General features: G+C 39.1%; 1 long non-coding RNA gene across 1 annotated transcript; it reads left to right on the top strand.

Annotated features, from left to right (window-relative positions):
- Window positions 1-7,331: 7,331 nt before the first annotated feature.
- Window positions 7,332-15,078, top strand: LOC110016530. Its single transcript, XR_002874848.1, has 3 exons — window positions 7,332-7,646; window positions 9,826-10,224; window positions 14,543-15,078. It is a non-coding gene; the product is annotated as an uncharacterized LOC110016530 (long non-coding RNA).
- The last annotated feature ends 1,725 nt before the right edge of the window (window positions 15,079-16,803 follow it).

Genomic DNA, 16,803 nt, shown 5'->3' with positions numbered 1-16,803 from the left:
TATTCTTGTTTTTTTTTTCTTTTCGGTTATGCTGTAAACTTAAGCACAAGTGCCTTCTTATGACTATGATGAGTCTAAACCGAATTTACCATTTACTAAAAAGTTAATTTAATTTGTATGGATACTTTTTTAATGTCATCTAAACGATACTTAATGTATCACTACAGTGCTCTGTTCTAGTCTAATCAGTCTTATGTCAGTGTTTTTTTTTTCTTTTAGATTTTCTTTACATCACTTTTTTTAGTAAAAGAAAATAATACATTTGACTAACTTTGTTTTTTGAATCGTGGAAAAAACCTTCAAATGTACTAAACAAGAATGTTTTCATCAGGGACCTAAACCCTGGTCATTTGACGCGATAAAATCTATTTAAATTTTTTATACATATCTACATCTATCTATCTATATACCCAGGCTGTGTCCCACCAAAGTGGGGTAGCCTAGACAGGACACCCATTCTTACCGCCCTCCTTCTCTTCCCTAAACCCTCCTCCTTCAGTGTGTGTGTGTGCGCGCGCATGTGTGTGTCACATATCTACATAGTATTTTTAGTTTCAGTCTGTCTAATAAATAGTTTTTCAATTGACAAATCAGTATTACAAAAATAAACTAAAAAACAATAATCCAAACACATCCCCTACACATGTTTACTTTAAATAAACGAATTCTATTTAAAGCAAATGTTGCTGAATAAATGGAGATGCCATCTCTGTACATCTGTAACTAAGTATCGATTCGATGGAAGCTCGTTTAAAAACACCGGAGGGATGTGATGCAGTTCTACCTCCGGGTCGTTAGAGGGCGATAATGTAGCAAACACTCATTGCAGCAGCTTCATGACGGCATGCAGTGAAAAAGTATCAAAGAAAAAAGCAGCATGTTTAGTTTAAACATTTCCATTTAAAATTAAGCACTTCTTGGGGAAAATAACATTTTAATGTGACTATACAGCTAATGTGAATAAAACAGTCCTAGACATTGGCTACTTTAAAGATAATCTAATTTTTAAACGTATATAATCGTAAAAAAAATAATGTACTGTAGTACTTTTGAATTTACAAAAAAGAAAAATATATGTTGCCTTTTACTAATTCCCTTCACTGGAAAAGGCATTAAAGACTAGCTTTTTTTTCTCTTATAGTTTAAAAATACGTGTAAAACATTTTTACCCCTTACAATGTGTACTGCATATAAAGTAAGTACTAGACCTACATTTAGAATGTATGTTTTTTTTAAAGGAGTGCACAATATCTAGCCTAAGTATTTAGTTTGTTTAAATAATGGTTTTAAAAGTTTAAGGCTATGATAAAAAATATCACTTTTCATTTAATACAAATAAAAACGTATTCAAATCCATTAACCAAGAATTCTTTACTACATTTTTTTCCAATTCAGATTCATTTCAGTCATAACTGTGAGATGCTTCTTGTTGTTTAAAATTCAACAGTGCTACATTTGCCACATATATTCTTTGTAGTATGTGGAGTCAAAAACCAGTACTTTATTTCCTGGCACAAAAATTAAAAACATAAATTTTTATTTGCATTTCCAATTTCTTGATAAAGTGGTTTTAGAAGAAACTATTTCATAAAACCACATCTTGCATCCATTGCTGCTCGTGCACTTCCATAATTGTCTAGCCCGAAACAACCCCACCACAGAAAATTAGGCAAGTTTTTAGTCTTTTTATTTAAAACAAGCAGAACATCCTATGACTTGAACTTTTAGAACTTTTCAAAAACTCAGTTCTGTAAGTTTGAAAAGATTTTTTATTTAGTTTAGATTTTTACTTAAAAATTTCTCTACTAAAGGTTTATTACGATACCTTTATGAAAGCCATTTCAGTAAAAAAAAAAGTATTTTAGAAAATAAAGTGTATTCCGTCATGTTGCGTACATCCAAGAAAATGTTTTCATACACTTAAACATTTGACTACACAAGAAAATGCATTTCTTTTATAACAGTGCCTAAATGAGTACTAATAAAGAAAGAAATGCAAAATACTGTGTTATTAGCATCTTTCTCTCTCTTCTGTAATCCTGATGTTCCTTCATCTTTTTGTTGTTTTGCTCATTCCTGCCCCCTGCCAAGATGCCCCTCATCGTCAACACTGACCTTTGTCTGCAACAAGCACGCAAACCAAACATCAGCTTCATGTTTGGATGAAAAATGACCCCTGTGTCCAAATTTGATGAGAGAGAATGTACATTTGTAATCTCTTTCCATTTATTTCTATTGATAACTTGCCCAAACTTTTGAAGTTTCTGATGTTTATTATAAAGGACGTCAAATTGGTATGCCTTGCTGCATAAACATAGATTGGAGAAACTAATGTAAGTAAAAAAAATGCAATTACACATAATGGAAAGATCTGTTATTGGCACAAATTGTTGGCTTTCAGCCAGATTTGTGTTTTTGTGAATTTCGTGCTGTTTTGTTGTATGCTTTAAAGAAATATTTATCTTTTGTAAGGTTTTTAACATTTTAATACCATTTTAAATATCTGATCACTATTTTAGCCCAACAGCAAATGGTGATTAATTAATAATATTTTTTAAGGTGACCCTAACTGTCTCTAAGAACTACACTGTGTAAATTTAATAACTCGTGAATCAACGCACAAAGAGATTTTCATCAGCTGCTCCAGCTTCACGGCAGCCTGGTCACCCCGTTGCTTCGCAACAGAGACGTTTCTGGTCGGTGTACTCTCATCCGCTCCAATCAGCGGATGGATAGGATGCAGGTGTGTTTGTAGGTAACCTATTCTTCCTTAAGCGGACCTCTGCAAGGCAAAGCTGCTCAATGAAACTTAGAAGCGAGATTTTTTTTCTTTGTTTTTGTTTTACAATGTTTGTGTTGTTTTTCGTGTTCGCCTTTGTCACCTGCTGCTCTAAATCCGTCAAACTTGTAAAAATCGGTGAGCCGCAGAAAGTACCGGTGAGCAGCGCGAACGTGTCCACGACGGCGCGCTTTGCCATCGGCTAGTTCAACAAAGCCAACACCGAGGAGCATTATGCCTATAAAATTCTCAACATTACTTAAGCTCGAATGCAGGTATAACGTAACTTTTTTTGTTTTGTTTTTTGGTCATAAACAGTTGTCATGATGAAGTCTGTCCTCCACAGATAGTCGTGGGGATAAACTACATTTTGGACGCGCAGCTGGGACGCACAGTGTGCAAGAGGAAGGACACTGTTGATTGTCAACTCTGCGCTCTCCAAACGGACCCCAAGGCAGGTCCAAAGTGCAGTGCTGCAGATTGCAACTTAAACCAACGCACCCCCCTATTTGGGTTCAGGAAATGCATTAACTTGTGGTTAATTTCAGGAGTGCCAGTGCCATTTCATCGTCACAAACATCCCCTGGGAGAAGAATGCTCATGTTCTCACTGAAAACAAGTGCCAGAAAATAAAATGTTAACTTTGGGGTATTGCTAAGTGTATCTGGAATTCCCCAAAAATTATACCATAAGAGTGTAATAATGCCATTCCTTCTCTTGTGAGCTGAGCTGATTAAGCTGGGTGACCTGCACCTACTTTGCATTGTTTAAAGGGGGGGGGAGGCCCAAAAAAAGGCATAATCATTCCATTGACTTGCAGAGGAAGCTTTACTGTGCCTCACCTCTCTGTGTGTGTCCTGGCTGCTGTAAGACTGTGGTTGCGTGTCAGGCTTGGTCAGACACATGGCTGCTAGACTGAGATGAGGTTACACCTTTCAACACTGCAACCACGCTCTCCAGAAGGGCTCTGTATGGAGGATTACAGGCATTTTCAGATTACTGTTAAGCAAGACTGAACTGTCTGCTGCTCTGACCCCCTTTTCTTTTAAATGAACATAAACAGCTTACTAATGGGATGAATAAAAATGTGTGAATAGAAGTGGCGTTAGGGAGGGGGGGCGTTGTTGTAAATATGGTGGAGCGCTGGTCTTTTGACTCTATTTAAACCTCAATTCCAAAAGATGGGCAGTAAAAAGGATTACAAAAATCTTTGACATAATTTTTTGATTATAGTGTTGGGGTTAAAAGGGCTTCACCCATTGGGCGTTAATTACAGTCATTAAAAAACACATCGTTGGTCTGTCTCCTAATTGAGAACATCTTAATCAACGAAAGCAAAATGTAAAGAAAATGCTGGCACAGATTCGTAGGGAAGCAGTGGGTAGGAATGCGGCGGAAGGAGGATTTTCCTTAATTTGGGTGGGGTAACATGGAAGCTGTAGTGCCAGGAGTTTGGGCTGTCCATCTGCCATTGCACCCACCCACTCACTGACACACTAACAGGTGCGTGCATGTAGATACACGTGTTTACCGAGCGCACGCTCACATACTCCACCCCACTCTCTTGCCCTACCCCTGTCCTCAATTGGCCTGGGCAGCAGATGGTGAGGGGTAAGGCTTTCCGCCCCCCTCCCAACTCCAAGCCAGCACCCCCTTATCCCCCCCCTTACCAACGAACATCACCCCACCCTTTTTTTTCATGTTGTTGAAGAGCCTGAGTGTTGAAAGGCAAGCCCCAGCTTGTCCCCCGCCACAACACAAATCCTTGGCCTGCTGCCATTGGCGGGATGCGGTCAGGTGTCCTAATGCTTCGGTTAGGGGAGGAAACGCTGGTTAATCTGCCCATCGCGTGCCACCGGCCATGGCCTGGCCTCTTTGTGTCTGGCACCCCTCTGATCGGTCCCTCTACCCCTTCATCTGTCTATTCCCTCCCCGCCCATCTCTTCCATCCCAGATTTTCTTCCCGTAGACAATGGCATTCTTCCCAAAAGATCAACCCTGCCGTCTCTTGAGAAATGTTTTTAATTGCCTCCTTTATGGACAAAATTTGTATCGTTTGGCAGCTGCCTTTTGTTTTTCACGACAGACTTGACCATTCCACTGTTGTACTGTCATTTAGGGCATTCTTCATTATACTGACTCATCACTTTCAGCAAACTTAACCTGCCAAACACCTCATAGGAGCATTGTTGCCAAAGGAGGTTGTGACTACACGTTTGTTTGTTTTATGCTAGTTTTTTATTGGACTTTTTTTCTCCAAGATTAGTTCTTTAAAGTCCCACTCCAATCATCTTTGACCTATTTTAAAATTCTTCCCAATGGTCTTTTAATCATGAGTATGCTGTTTTTAATCAAAACCAAAAGAACTGTGTTGTTTTCTAGGATATAGTTTCTGCAAAGTGGCAGTAGTTTGTTAGAAATTTGCTTCTGAATTGTGGGTGGGGCTTTTGGCATGGAGTAAGGCCGCCCCCTATTTCCCATCATCCATCTGTTTACACTCTCTCCCGCTAGCTTAGGGCCCCTCACAACCCCAACCTAACATTACCGGAGAGCAGTATTGGAGCTATCCAGCCGTACAGTTTGGACCAGGTTCCAGCCTGCATGTGAAAAACAAATATATTTGGCATCTATTTGCCTGTAGATGCATCAGAATGGAGCTGAGCAGGGGGCTTGTGGCTGCCATGGAAGGTTCATATTATTGCTGCAAGCTAGTTCTAACGGCATTTTCTCAGCTGCTATTGAGTCCCAGTGATTTGAATGAAGAAACTCTCAGAAGCTATTTGAATCTTAACTGTCTTTATACGTGTGCTTCATCATCAGAAAAATGCCACGACTATGGGGTTGCCGAATGTAAAAAATTAACCTCATGAAAATTTTGTCTCAATTTCACCACATTTAGACATTTCTTTCCATATGTGCTGCATTTATATCACATCTGTGACTTGAGGATATGTACTTTTAGAGGTTACATTTAAATCTAAAAATAAATGATAAATATTAATGTAAATGTAAGTGTAAAATGTAAATGGAGAATATAAAGCTATATGTAAAAAATCAATGTAAATATTAAATCGAAACACATATCTAAATCCCAAACATAAATATACATTTTTTACATTCGGCGCCCATAACACCAAAAACACAATTTTCATCGTAGGGGGGCTTTAAGCATTTTAAAATGAGGTTCCTCTTGAAAACGTGGTTGAGGGCTAATCCCAAAGCTCTTTTTAGGGGCTAGTTGAAGGGATTTCACTGTAAATGTAACCCTAATCTTTACAATAATTGCTAAATGAAATATAAAACTTCTTACCCAGACATTTATTTTTCTATTCATTTTCATTTACTGCTTTCACCTCTTATCTGACAGAACTTGCGGCTCCCTGCTCTAATGAGGGTATATGATGCAGATGGATACTATTGGAAGAAGAGGTTGACTTTGTTGGGGTTACATAATCAGGGTGAGGTCATTACCATTTGATCCCTGCTGACCCCCTTTTTTGATTGACCCCTGGTTTGGTCAACGCTTCAGAGGCCAAGCAGAAGTATAAGGTCAGAGTTCAAAGTATCCTCAGCTGTGCTGTCATGAAAACGGCAGCAGTTGCTCATCTGATGGTCAGTTTAGGCAGAAAAGCATTTTGTTTACATTTTAAGCCCCCTTCTTTTTGTTATTTTGATTTTTTTTTTAAAACGCAAAGCTTTTTGATGTTCTCTTTATGTTCTCCATTTGTAAATTGCTTTCAGGTTTGCAAACATCAGCGTATAACCATAATATTCTAACTGCATAATAACCTTTGTTTTGTTTAAAAAACGCTCCTCTTTAATAGTGTGACCAAAACCTGTTCCTATCGTATGCAATCGAAAAACTGCCATGTATTGTTTTTCAACTTCCTGTTTGTGACCAGTGTGCAGGGTTTCCTTGCAATAAGTGCTGCGGTGGGTGGGTGGGGAGGAAAATCAATACTTTCAGTGTAATGTGTGGCCACTTGGAGGAAAAAAAAAGAGATTTATGTAAGGATGGTAACTCCTTGATTGAGATCGTCTTTGGTGGCTGGATGATTGAAGGAAGCTATTGTTGGTGGCTCGGCGACCCAGAGGACGGGGAGCTGTAAAACTATAAAAGGTTAAAGTGTGGCTTGCTGCTGTTGATCGTGGCACTGCTCCTCTCCCTGCTGCCGTCCTCTTTTCTTTCCTCCCAGCACACCCTGCTCTCTGACCATCCCGCTTAATCTCAGCTCTGCCGCGTTATGAGACTAAAGAGCGACAGGACCCAGTGCATACAACGCCCACCAGGAGTTGTAGCAGGTTGTGGACCACCGGCCAAAAAGACAACATATGTCTCCGTCCTCTCAAGATTAATGAGAGTGTGTTAATATCACCATGCAGTAAGTGAGGAGGGGATACAGACAAATCGTAAAGAGGGGTGGGAGATGAAAGGTGGTGCCTGAGATGCAGGGGAAGCACGAGGCAGGAGGAACGACAGCATGTCTGCATGGAGGGGGGGGGGGGGGGGGGGAAAGAGCATGTCTTAGGAGCAGAAGGAGAGATGGAAGAGTGGAGGCGGGAAAGAGCAAGAGAAGTGAGGACATAACTGTAGAAAAACGAGTACATGTGTGAGTGTTTGCTTTATTGCAGAGGCCCCACCTACCCCTCCATCCTGTTAAGGAGGCACAGTCCTGAGGAGGAGGGGTAGGATGGTGAGGATCCCCTCCCTCAGCCAAGAGCGCACACACACACACACACACACACACACATGCTCTCTGTGGTTCATACACTCTATTCAGTGAAAGAGCAGCCGCTGCTCTGGATAGACCACGCAAGATTCTGCAGGTGTCCCACCCTTCTCTCAAGTCTTGGATGCCTCAGGAAGGTACTATTTTGCTTTTCTATTTCAATTGTACTCTATTTTTGGTAGATTACTATATTTTCAATTTTAAGTTGTTGTTTTTCGTTTCCCTCTTCATCCGAGATTGACTCTGTTTGAGATTAATGCTTGAGCCTCTGTTTGTGTGTTTGTAAGAGGTCGCATGTGTAATGTATGAGGATGAATGCATGGCTGTACAGTTGTTTACAAGCTTTACTTTAGCTGCAACTTTAGCTGACTGGATCCCAGCAGTTACATACGTTTAATTGTCTGATTTCATTGATTAAACTTTAACCAGCGGACAAAACATATTTTTTATAGAGATCCTGTGCTTTGCTGCTTGATGGATTATTTAGCTTTAGAATTATTTTTGTTTTATTTGGGCTTCCTTAGGGTGGAGGGACACAAAGCGCATTATTTATGCTCAGTGTAAACCCCGTTTAAACATATTCACGATTATTGAGTAACGATTTCCAGTAAAAGTACGCAAAAAGGTTCCCACCTTCACAGGAAAAGGATATTTTTGTAATAGCTTTGATAAAAACTGAAAGTTTTGTCACTTTTAGTCTTCATCTGATTTTGTATTTCATATAAAATATTATACATAATAAAACTACCAAGTTAATCAAATCTTACATTTTTTCGGTTATTAAAAGTTGATATCAGTATTAGGTAAACAAATAATTTGTCCAAAAACGCTCTATCTGCATGGTTCTTTGGGGAGAAATGAGGGCGATGGCACCAAAAATGGCTAATAATCCTAGTGTGTATGTGTGCTAGTGAGGAGGAGAGGGTGAGCACATGTCTAGTATGTAGCATGGTGGGTTGGCAGACACTCTGTACAGCCCTCATGCTTAAAATGGGGTTTGCATTGAAAGCCAACAGTCATTTTGAAGATAAAATTAGTTTTTTTCTGTTTAAACTATGCAATTCTCTGAACTTTTGTTTTCCAAGTTTGCTTTTTAATGTTTTACATGCAGTAATGTGTTAAGTTCCTGCATTTTACTGTGACAACTACCCACTCCTTTATTTATTTATTGTTTTGATTTAAGATCTCAAAATTCTTGAGATTTATGTTCAAACCTTACTCCGCTTTGAGGCAGTCACCTTTTGCACAATGTTTTGTTTAGACCATGTTTTGATTTCTTTTATTCAGTGTTTGAGAAATTTTTATTTAGTCAAGATTCATAAAAAAAAAAGAAATTCTGGTAAGGTCAGGATTGCACTTCGGCTGCCATTTTTTCATGCAGATGTGACAAATAACCTTCAGATTCATCCTCCAAACCCTCTCGTCTCCAAATCTGCCCCTCATCTTTTTCTTCTTGTCTTACTTTTAGCTAAGTCAGCGTCCTCTCCTCCCTTTTTTGGGGTAGTATTGACCTGTTAATAGTATTATCCACAGAGCGTGTGGCAGGGCTTGGGTCACATCCCTCTAGGATTTGGACAGCAAGGCCTCTGGCCACAGTTTGGATAGAGAGCGACCAATAGAACTTAAGCTGTGGTCATTCTTCAATCTAGCCCCTTTCACAACAGAGGTCACCTCAGTCAAAGGGTAATAAGTTTAACCCCTAGAGGGGTGAGAAGTCAGAGGTCACAAACAAGGCTTCTGGGAGAAGGTTTGAATCATCAATCAGTGGCACTCCTGGTTATTTCTTTACATTAGGATGACACCTCCTTGTTTTGTTTTGTTTTTTCAATCTCATTTGCTTACTCAGACTGTAGCCATTATGGTTTATATGAAAGCTCAAAGATTTTTAGAGTTTTAAAGTTTTCCTTGAAATTTTTATTGTTGACGATTTTTGGACTATTTAGCCTCCTAAAAACCTTAGATATAAAATAGTTTGCAGAAAAAAAAAAATAAAATTAGTAGATGATGTAAATGTAAGTAATTTTAAAATTATACAAATTTGCTTCACAATCATCTCATTTTCACCCATCTCTACACTTTTGTGCTACACCTTTTCTAACAAAGCACAAGGCGACAACTGATTTGGCATTTTGACTGGACTGCCCCATTTTTCGTGTGTGTGTGCAGTTAAATATTTATAGAAATGTGCTACCTTTAAATGAGATGGTTGTGAAATAATGTAGCATAGTTTGAAAGTGGCAGTTCTTCAAATTCAGAAGTGATGTCCAAGTCTGTCCCTCCTCCTGTCTCTAAAATGGTGCTTTGCTGATGTTTCAGCATCTTCCGGAGGTCTCCTCTCCCTGGCTGATGTTAGCGATGTGTCAGCAGTAAGCTAGGCCTGCCTGCGAGGCTGCTGGGCTGTGGTGGCGTCCATCCCAGTCTGGCTAAAGGCCAGACCAGACATGTCATGGCACAACACAACGGAGATATGACAAGATCAAGGATTGGCAGAAATGTTCTGTTACAAGATGCAGTATTGTTGATCTAGTAATAAACAAAGAACTCAAGTTTAATATTTAAATAAAAACAATGTCCCCCCCCCCCCCTTTTGTCTCTTTCCCTAACAGTCTGCTATGATGGAAGCAAGATGTGATGCTTGAAAAAGGAAGGGATGTCAGAGGGGCGTGCAGCACACACACTGCGTTGGGCTCAAACCCAAAAAAGTCATAAAACATGGTACGTTTTTTCGCCGAACATGCAGCCTATGGCTTCACTTGGTGCTCCACATGCACTTGGCAAATATGGGTTTGGCATATATATGTATAAGGAAGAGCACAGCATAGGACACGTGTATGCCATTAAGGGTGTGAATAAGAGAGATATACATGTTGCACAGTCAGCTTTCGCACAGACCAAGACCATCAATCACAAATGAACGGTGAGCTGCATTGCTCTTTTGCTGGTCCCTCAAGCCCTCTCTCAGGGCCAGAATTACAAAGCATTTCATCTGCAACGCTGCGTTTTTCTGGACCTGACCCCAACCATGCGCCTTAACACATGCATTTGTGTAATTCTGTCAACGTATATGCAAAAATCAGCGGCTTTTGTTTTGTATAACAACTGCTGGCACCCCCATTGAAGTGAAAAGGTCAGGAAATGTCCGAATATTAAGGATAGCTGTAACATAACGGTAAAAAAATGTTAGAAAGTCCCCATTTGGATAGTTTCTTTGGAATCTTTGTAACTAGTTCCTCAAAAATGCTGTTGACTTATTCTGAGTATTACCTATCTTTGTTTTGTGATTACACTTTTCGCTTGGGCACAAAGAGCAATGGTGCAACAGTGGACCAATGAAATAGTTTGTAAATCTCAATAAAACATTGTTCTAATTAAAGTAATTTTTTGCCTGATGATTAAAGATTGAATGGACTGGAAATGGGAAATAAATCAATAATATAGTCAATATTTTCAATTTCAGAAGAATTTTAAAGTTAAAACCATGGCTTGATAAAAAAATTTCTGTAAGTTAAACGTGAACACCTTTTATACACATGGGACAAACCCGTCACCGACTAATTCCTGGTATTTCCCCGCAAAATTACTCCGCATGTACATTATTTTTCCACTTTGAGGCTATTGTCTTTCACTATAAAAAAGATTAAATGAGACAAAGCAAACCTTCTGCGGTTAGAATATAGGAGGTCATGAATCATTGGGGGGGGGGGGGGGGGGGTGTGTGTGTATAACCCCAGGCTGAAAAATACTCATGGCTGAAGTCTTAGCACTTGCTGTGATGAGGTTAGTTAAACAGATGCTACCATAAAACCTACATGCTTTGTCAGAGGATTTTGTCTCACAAAAATAGGATGGTTGGGAAAATATTTAAAAAAAACTTCAATGCCAATATTTGTTGTTTTTTAAATAAACAGTAAAAAAAAGAAAGTTCCTTATCCAAAGCTGAATGATGACCGAAACTCTTGTTTTGCAGTTTGAACTTGCAAAATACTAAAATCCTGAAATTTTAATGTCAAAAACGATGCCACCATTTTTATCTTTGAGTGTTTGGTTTTGTTTTTTTAGATTTGTTTTTCTCAAATATTAAACAGTTCATACCACATTGATGAAAAGGCTTCATTTTTCTTAAATGAATAAAACGTAGACATTGTTACGTATTGACTTCTGGTCCAAAGTGATGTGTGAAGTGAACAAGATGGTTAGGTGTCATTCAGTGCTGATACAAGCTCTTATTTAAATGAAAGCAATGAACAAAGGTCTACAGCAGAATGGACCCTGGGAAAAGGCCACTCCTTCAATAGGTTTAAATCGACTCCTCGCTCATTTACATGGCACATAAATTCCCTTGTAAATTGCAGAAAATTGCTTGGGTAGCTGATACGCTGGAGCATATAAAAATGTAATTGTAGTCAGCCATGTGTGCGTGGGGCACAGGGTGATATGATGTTGAAGAGATGTGTGGGGAAATTATGCATCCAATAAATAAGATGGGGTAGAAGCATGGCGAGGACGGTCATGAGCCTGATGTGCCACTGACCCATTTCATCTGAGCCTGCAGTACAGAGGCTAAACGGCAGCCCGCCCCCTAACCAGTGACTGGCAAAATAACTGTTTACTGTGCAGTACAGAAGCTGAGTAACTTGTTAAACTTTATTCACTGACCAGTCCTAAAACAAGAGATTGGTTCGATCTCGCCATTAGAAAAGATAATTGGAAAACAGTTTTTAAGTATTTTCTATAGATTTGTCTAAATACTCTGACTCTTGTTGCCAAATGTTATCCCTCTTTCATTAAATCTATCATACGGTAGGTAACATGAAAACTGAAAACTCTGAGACATTACTGAAAACATTTATCAAAGAACCAGTCAATTAAATTGAAATAACAGATTATAATGGAACGGTTTGCTAAAAGCCCAATGGTCCTATTTGCAACACACCCTTACGGTGTGTACTCTAAATGAATACACACAAAATGTCTCCTCCAGCTGCAGCTATTGCAAAGTGATGAGCTTTGTCATGCCAAACCTTGGTGAACCCCCCCACTTTGCTTTTTTTTTTTACTGCTTTTTTTTTTCTTTGTACTTTTTTTTTATCTCTGCAGAACGGTTTCCTAACGGAAAGGAGGAGAAAAATACAAATGTCACATCAATTCATGAAGATCCCAATTGTTTGTAGCTACTGTGCAACCCCCAAAGGTCTCTGGGTTACCCCCTTCTTCACAGCATGGCTTCTTATGGCCAAAATTCAGCCCACATACTCTCACAGCTCTTACACGCCATGCAGGATTCTCACTCGTATTTGCTGCTGTGTTGCACATCAAAGTATTTCTCTTTGATTTTCTTTCTGAGTGTCCCAGTGTCTTTCAGCTCAAACTGGACCGTCAACAAAAAGTACAATATGGCTCACCAGGTCGCTCCCTGCAGTTTTCTCTCATAATTTGAGCTGCTGTGTCTATTGTTTGGCCTTCTTTAAGAATTTACCTCCAACTGATACAGTGCGTCAGTCTTTTTGTTAAAGGAGGACAATTGCTTGTACAGTGAACGTCCAGGAGCCTAATGAAGTGATAAAGCGCACTCATTGGTGCAGGTTGTCAAAGCTGGTCCCACTGCTGTTACCATTAGATGACGACTAACAGAGCAGACAGCTTACAATTCAAGTGTTGATATTATTTTATTGCGTAGTGCTGTTTGTCGATATTTAAACAGGACAAAAGGTATGTGCTCACAGTTACTAATGAGACTTGAATTGACGAGGACAAACCCAGAGGTCACCAAAGAACTGTGCATGGTAAAAAATCTATTTTTAGAGAAATCATAGTTTTTTTAATACTGATCTTCATATGGAATTGTAAAAAGTCTAAACATAAATATGTTTGGTTTTACAAACCCTTTTTATGTATTGCTTGTTAGAGCTCAGGCTGCTTATTTACTACCCAGCAGAACTAGTAAAGCTAGTTACTTGAAAGACCAACTGTAGATGTACACAAATAAAATTTACATTTTGTTCCAATTAGTGATTCTAGGATTTACTGTTGAACGTTTTCTTTTTTAAATAATATATTCATAATATAACCATTTGTATTTACTTTTCACATCAATTTTGTAAGCTGAAAAGTTATTTAAAAACGAATACTTGGTTGGAAAAAAATGCAGTTTAATTGGAATTCTCATATTTTGTCCTGATAGCAATTGCATGATTTTATGCTAAACTGTTGGGGAACAGGTTGGGGGGCCTCATGATGTTGGGACAGATGGCATTTAGCTCTAGCTGTGCCGAGCTCAGTGGGACCCAAAGCTTAAGAGGTTAGGCCTGTCAAAACCACTCTGTTCATTCACTGCCTAACAAAGTGTGGACTGTCAGCCTGTTCCGTTTAATAAACTTAAGATTTTTCTATTGTCAACGCCTGAGCAACACTTTGCAACTCGATGACCTGAATATTCCAACATGCATCTGGACTCATGGAAAAAAAGGGCACCCCTGGCAAAGACCAACAAAAATGTGCTTTGAAAGTGCAGTGAATCAGTGTTTTTTACATAAACAACTAACATTGGGTCAAAGGTTCCATGTCCACATAATCATGTATTTATGGGGATGGTACTTAGAAAATTGTGCGGTTTATATTGGGGTGTTATAGGCATAACAGTTGTGTTTTGAACAATTTTTTAAAATTATTTTTTACATTGTTAGGAAATTTGGGGGCAGAAAAAATGATGTGGATCTATACTTTCTTGTGTGACTAAAAGCCAAAGATCAGATCTACCTATGTTTAATTAACATTTGCACTGTTTTATATGTTAATTTATATATATATAATTTAGTATTCTGTCTACGATCATTCATTTGAGCTTGATCCTCACAATGTTTAACCCCTGCTTCACCACCAGAGGGCGACATACTATGATAAAAAGACTTTAAGTACTTAGAGTTCAGCAATGAAATAAACTGGACAAATTAACTGAAATTATATAAAGAACACTTTTTTCTTTATTATTTTTGCTGGAAAAACCTCACTCTTTAAACCTCTCAATTTGTTTCAGTGTTTGTTGGGGTCACAGGCTGAAAGCTGGTGAATGGTGACCTGAGTGAGATGCCTTGGTGACATCTGACCTCTAACTGGGTGTGTGGCTGACCCTGGAGGATGCAGCTCAACAATGGAAGGCACGTGCCTCAGCCTAATCACCATGGTAACGCTGAATCTTTAGAGAGACATAGGGGAAGGGGCCAAACTCTGTCTTTATCCTGATTGTTGTTAGCCATCTGCTGTCAATTGACTAGTATGGATATGACACACACCCACCACTTCCACCACAGGGGAAGTGTGCGTGTTTGTGTCACAGCATGGATACGGTGACAAATCCAAAGGCTGACTGGGTAATCTCTGCAGGCAACTGTGATGGTGATTTCATTCTCACAATCACCTGGAGAGATTTTGCAGTTTGTCTAATATGCTTTAAAAATGATTAAATGACACCCCACACATATGCATCTCTTTGGTTTGCAAAATAATGCACAGAAGACTGTGGAAATTTGGAGGAAGAGCATTCATTTTAATAAATGTAATTTTTTGTGTGAATTTTGAAAAGACTCACTTTGTTTATCCAAACAGTCTGCCCACTGTTTCAAACCTAAAGTAGTGATGATTACACAAAAGAGAGATGCTGCCATCTTAGTTATCTCTTTATTCCTGAGTATAAGTCAAAACCTTCACCAAGACAGAATAAAGGGTTAGTCAGTAAATGACTGCCCTCACTAAAGGCCAACAGGTGCTTTCCACCTGGAAGGAAATATTTCACACATACTCACATGCCTTGTTTCTTTGATTTTTGTGATGGCTGCATGGACAACATGAGAACCGCCTTTATACCACAGCCATCGCACCCAAAACATTACTCTTTGATCCTGAAAAAACATTATTTTCCACATTTTTTCCTTTATCACAAAGCCCTGTCTTGTTGGAAACCTAGTCCCCCCTCCCTTCTTTTTTTTCTGTCTTCCCTTCTTCTCGTGTTCTGCTGTGATTTGGTGAAATCTCAGCTGGCAACTGTGAGTCGTTCACTAGCTGCTCTCACAATGGCCTCTGGGATTATGCTAAACACAGCGGCTCCGCTGCTCTCCAAATCGACCTGCATCAACGACGGCCTTTGCAGGACTCGGGAAAGAAATGGAGGATACTCAATGAAGATGTCAATGCAATTACACAAACACATCTCAAAGCCCCCCCCTCTGTCTGCTCATCCTTCTTTCAAATCCCCTTTTTTGCCCCCCCCCCCCCCCCCCCCAAAAAGACACCTCTTTCAAATAAAGCCTCATGTTTCTGAGCTCCTTTTTAGAGTGCATGCATATTTTTAATTGGCTTGAATCCAGATGCTTCTTCTGCCATGTTGACTCAGTGTGATTGTGCACTGTGCAGTGTTAGGCTACTGGGCCGTGTTGGTTTTATTATTAATATTATGGTAACGCCCCATTTTCCTCATCCAACACAGTTTTTAGTGGGTTTTCATTTTTGGATGTTCTGCTGGAGGGACGAGGACGGACCTTTCTGGTGTGGATGATACTGCATCAGGAACTGATTGGCTGATACTCAGTTGCCAACAGTACCTGGTGCATTACCTTCAGCATCGAAAGAAACATCGCAAATCTTGATTTCTGTGAGAACTGAGCATTGCGAATGTTTGGCTATGTAAACAAAACTGTGAAAGCAATAAAACAATAAACAATCTTCTGGCTTTGACAATTCTGTGGTGTGCACATGCATGTGGATAAATATGTCAAATATTGAGAACAAACTTTCACAGTTTATATGTCACAATGGCGGAAATTTGTGATGTTACATTTACAATTTGTGCTTTCTTGTATCACATTTGGCCAGAGGGAACATCTGACCCCTCAACAAAAAGGTCTGTCACCCCCATTTACCCAAATTTTGTGTCAGTATTAGTATAATTATTGAGAAAGGTTAAGAAGCCACCAAAGCTTCTTTAAGCACTTAAAAAATTACTAAAGCAACATTGTTAAATGAAAAATTTTAAGGTCTTTCAGGAATTTCTGCACAAATTAATTTTTGCTAGTAATAGCACTTACTCTAAAAGAATGGTTACTTTATCATTATTAATACAACTTTGAAAAACGTATTTTTGATCCTTTAATTTATAATGGCCTTTCACTCTGCTGTTCTCATTTGCCGCCCTTCCCGAGTCTTCTGCCCACCCTCCCAAACAAAATGTTCCAGCTCTGCTACTGGATTTGGCTAATATCTAAAATGACAACATCCATCCATTTTCTTAACCTGCCATATTCC

Source organism: Oryzias latipes, chromosome 15 (genome assembly GCF_002234675.1).
Source record: "Oryzias latipes chromosome 15, ASM223467v1".
Taxonomy (NCBI): domain Eukaryota; kingdom Metazoa; phylum Chordata; class Actinopteri; order Beloniformes; family Adrianichthyidae; genus Oryzias; species Oryzias latipes.
Note: the sequence above shows the minus strand (reverse complement) of the source record. Positions and strands in the feature narration are given on the sequence as shown.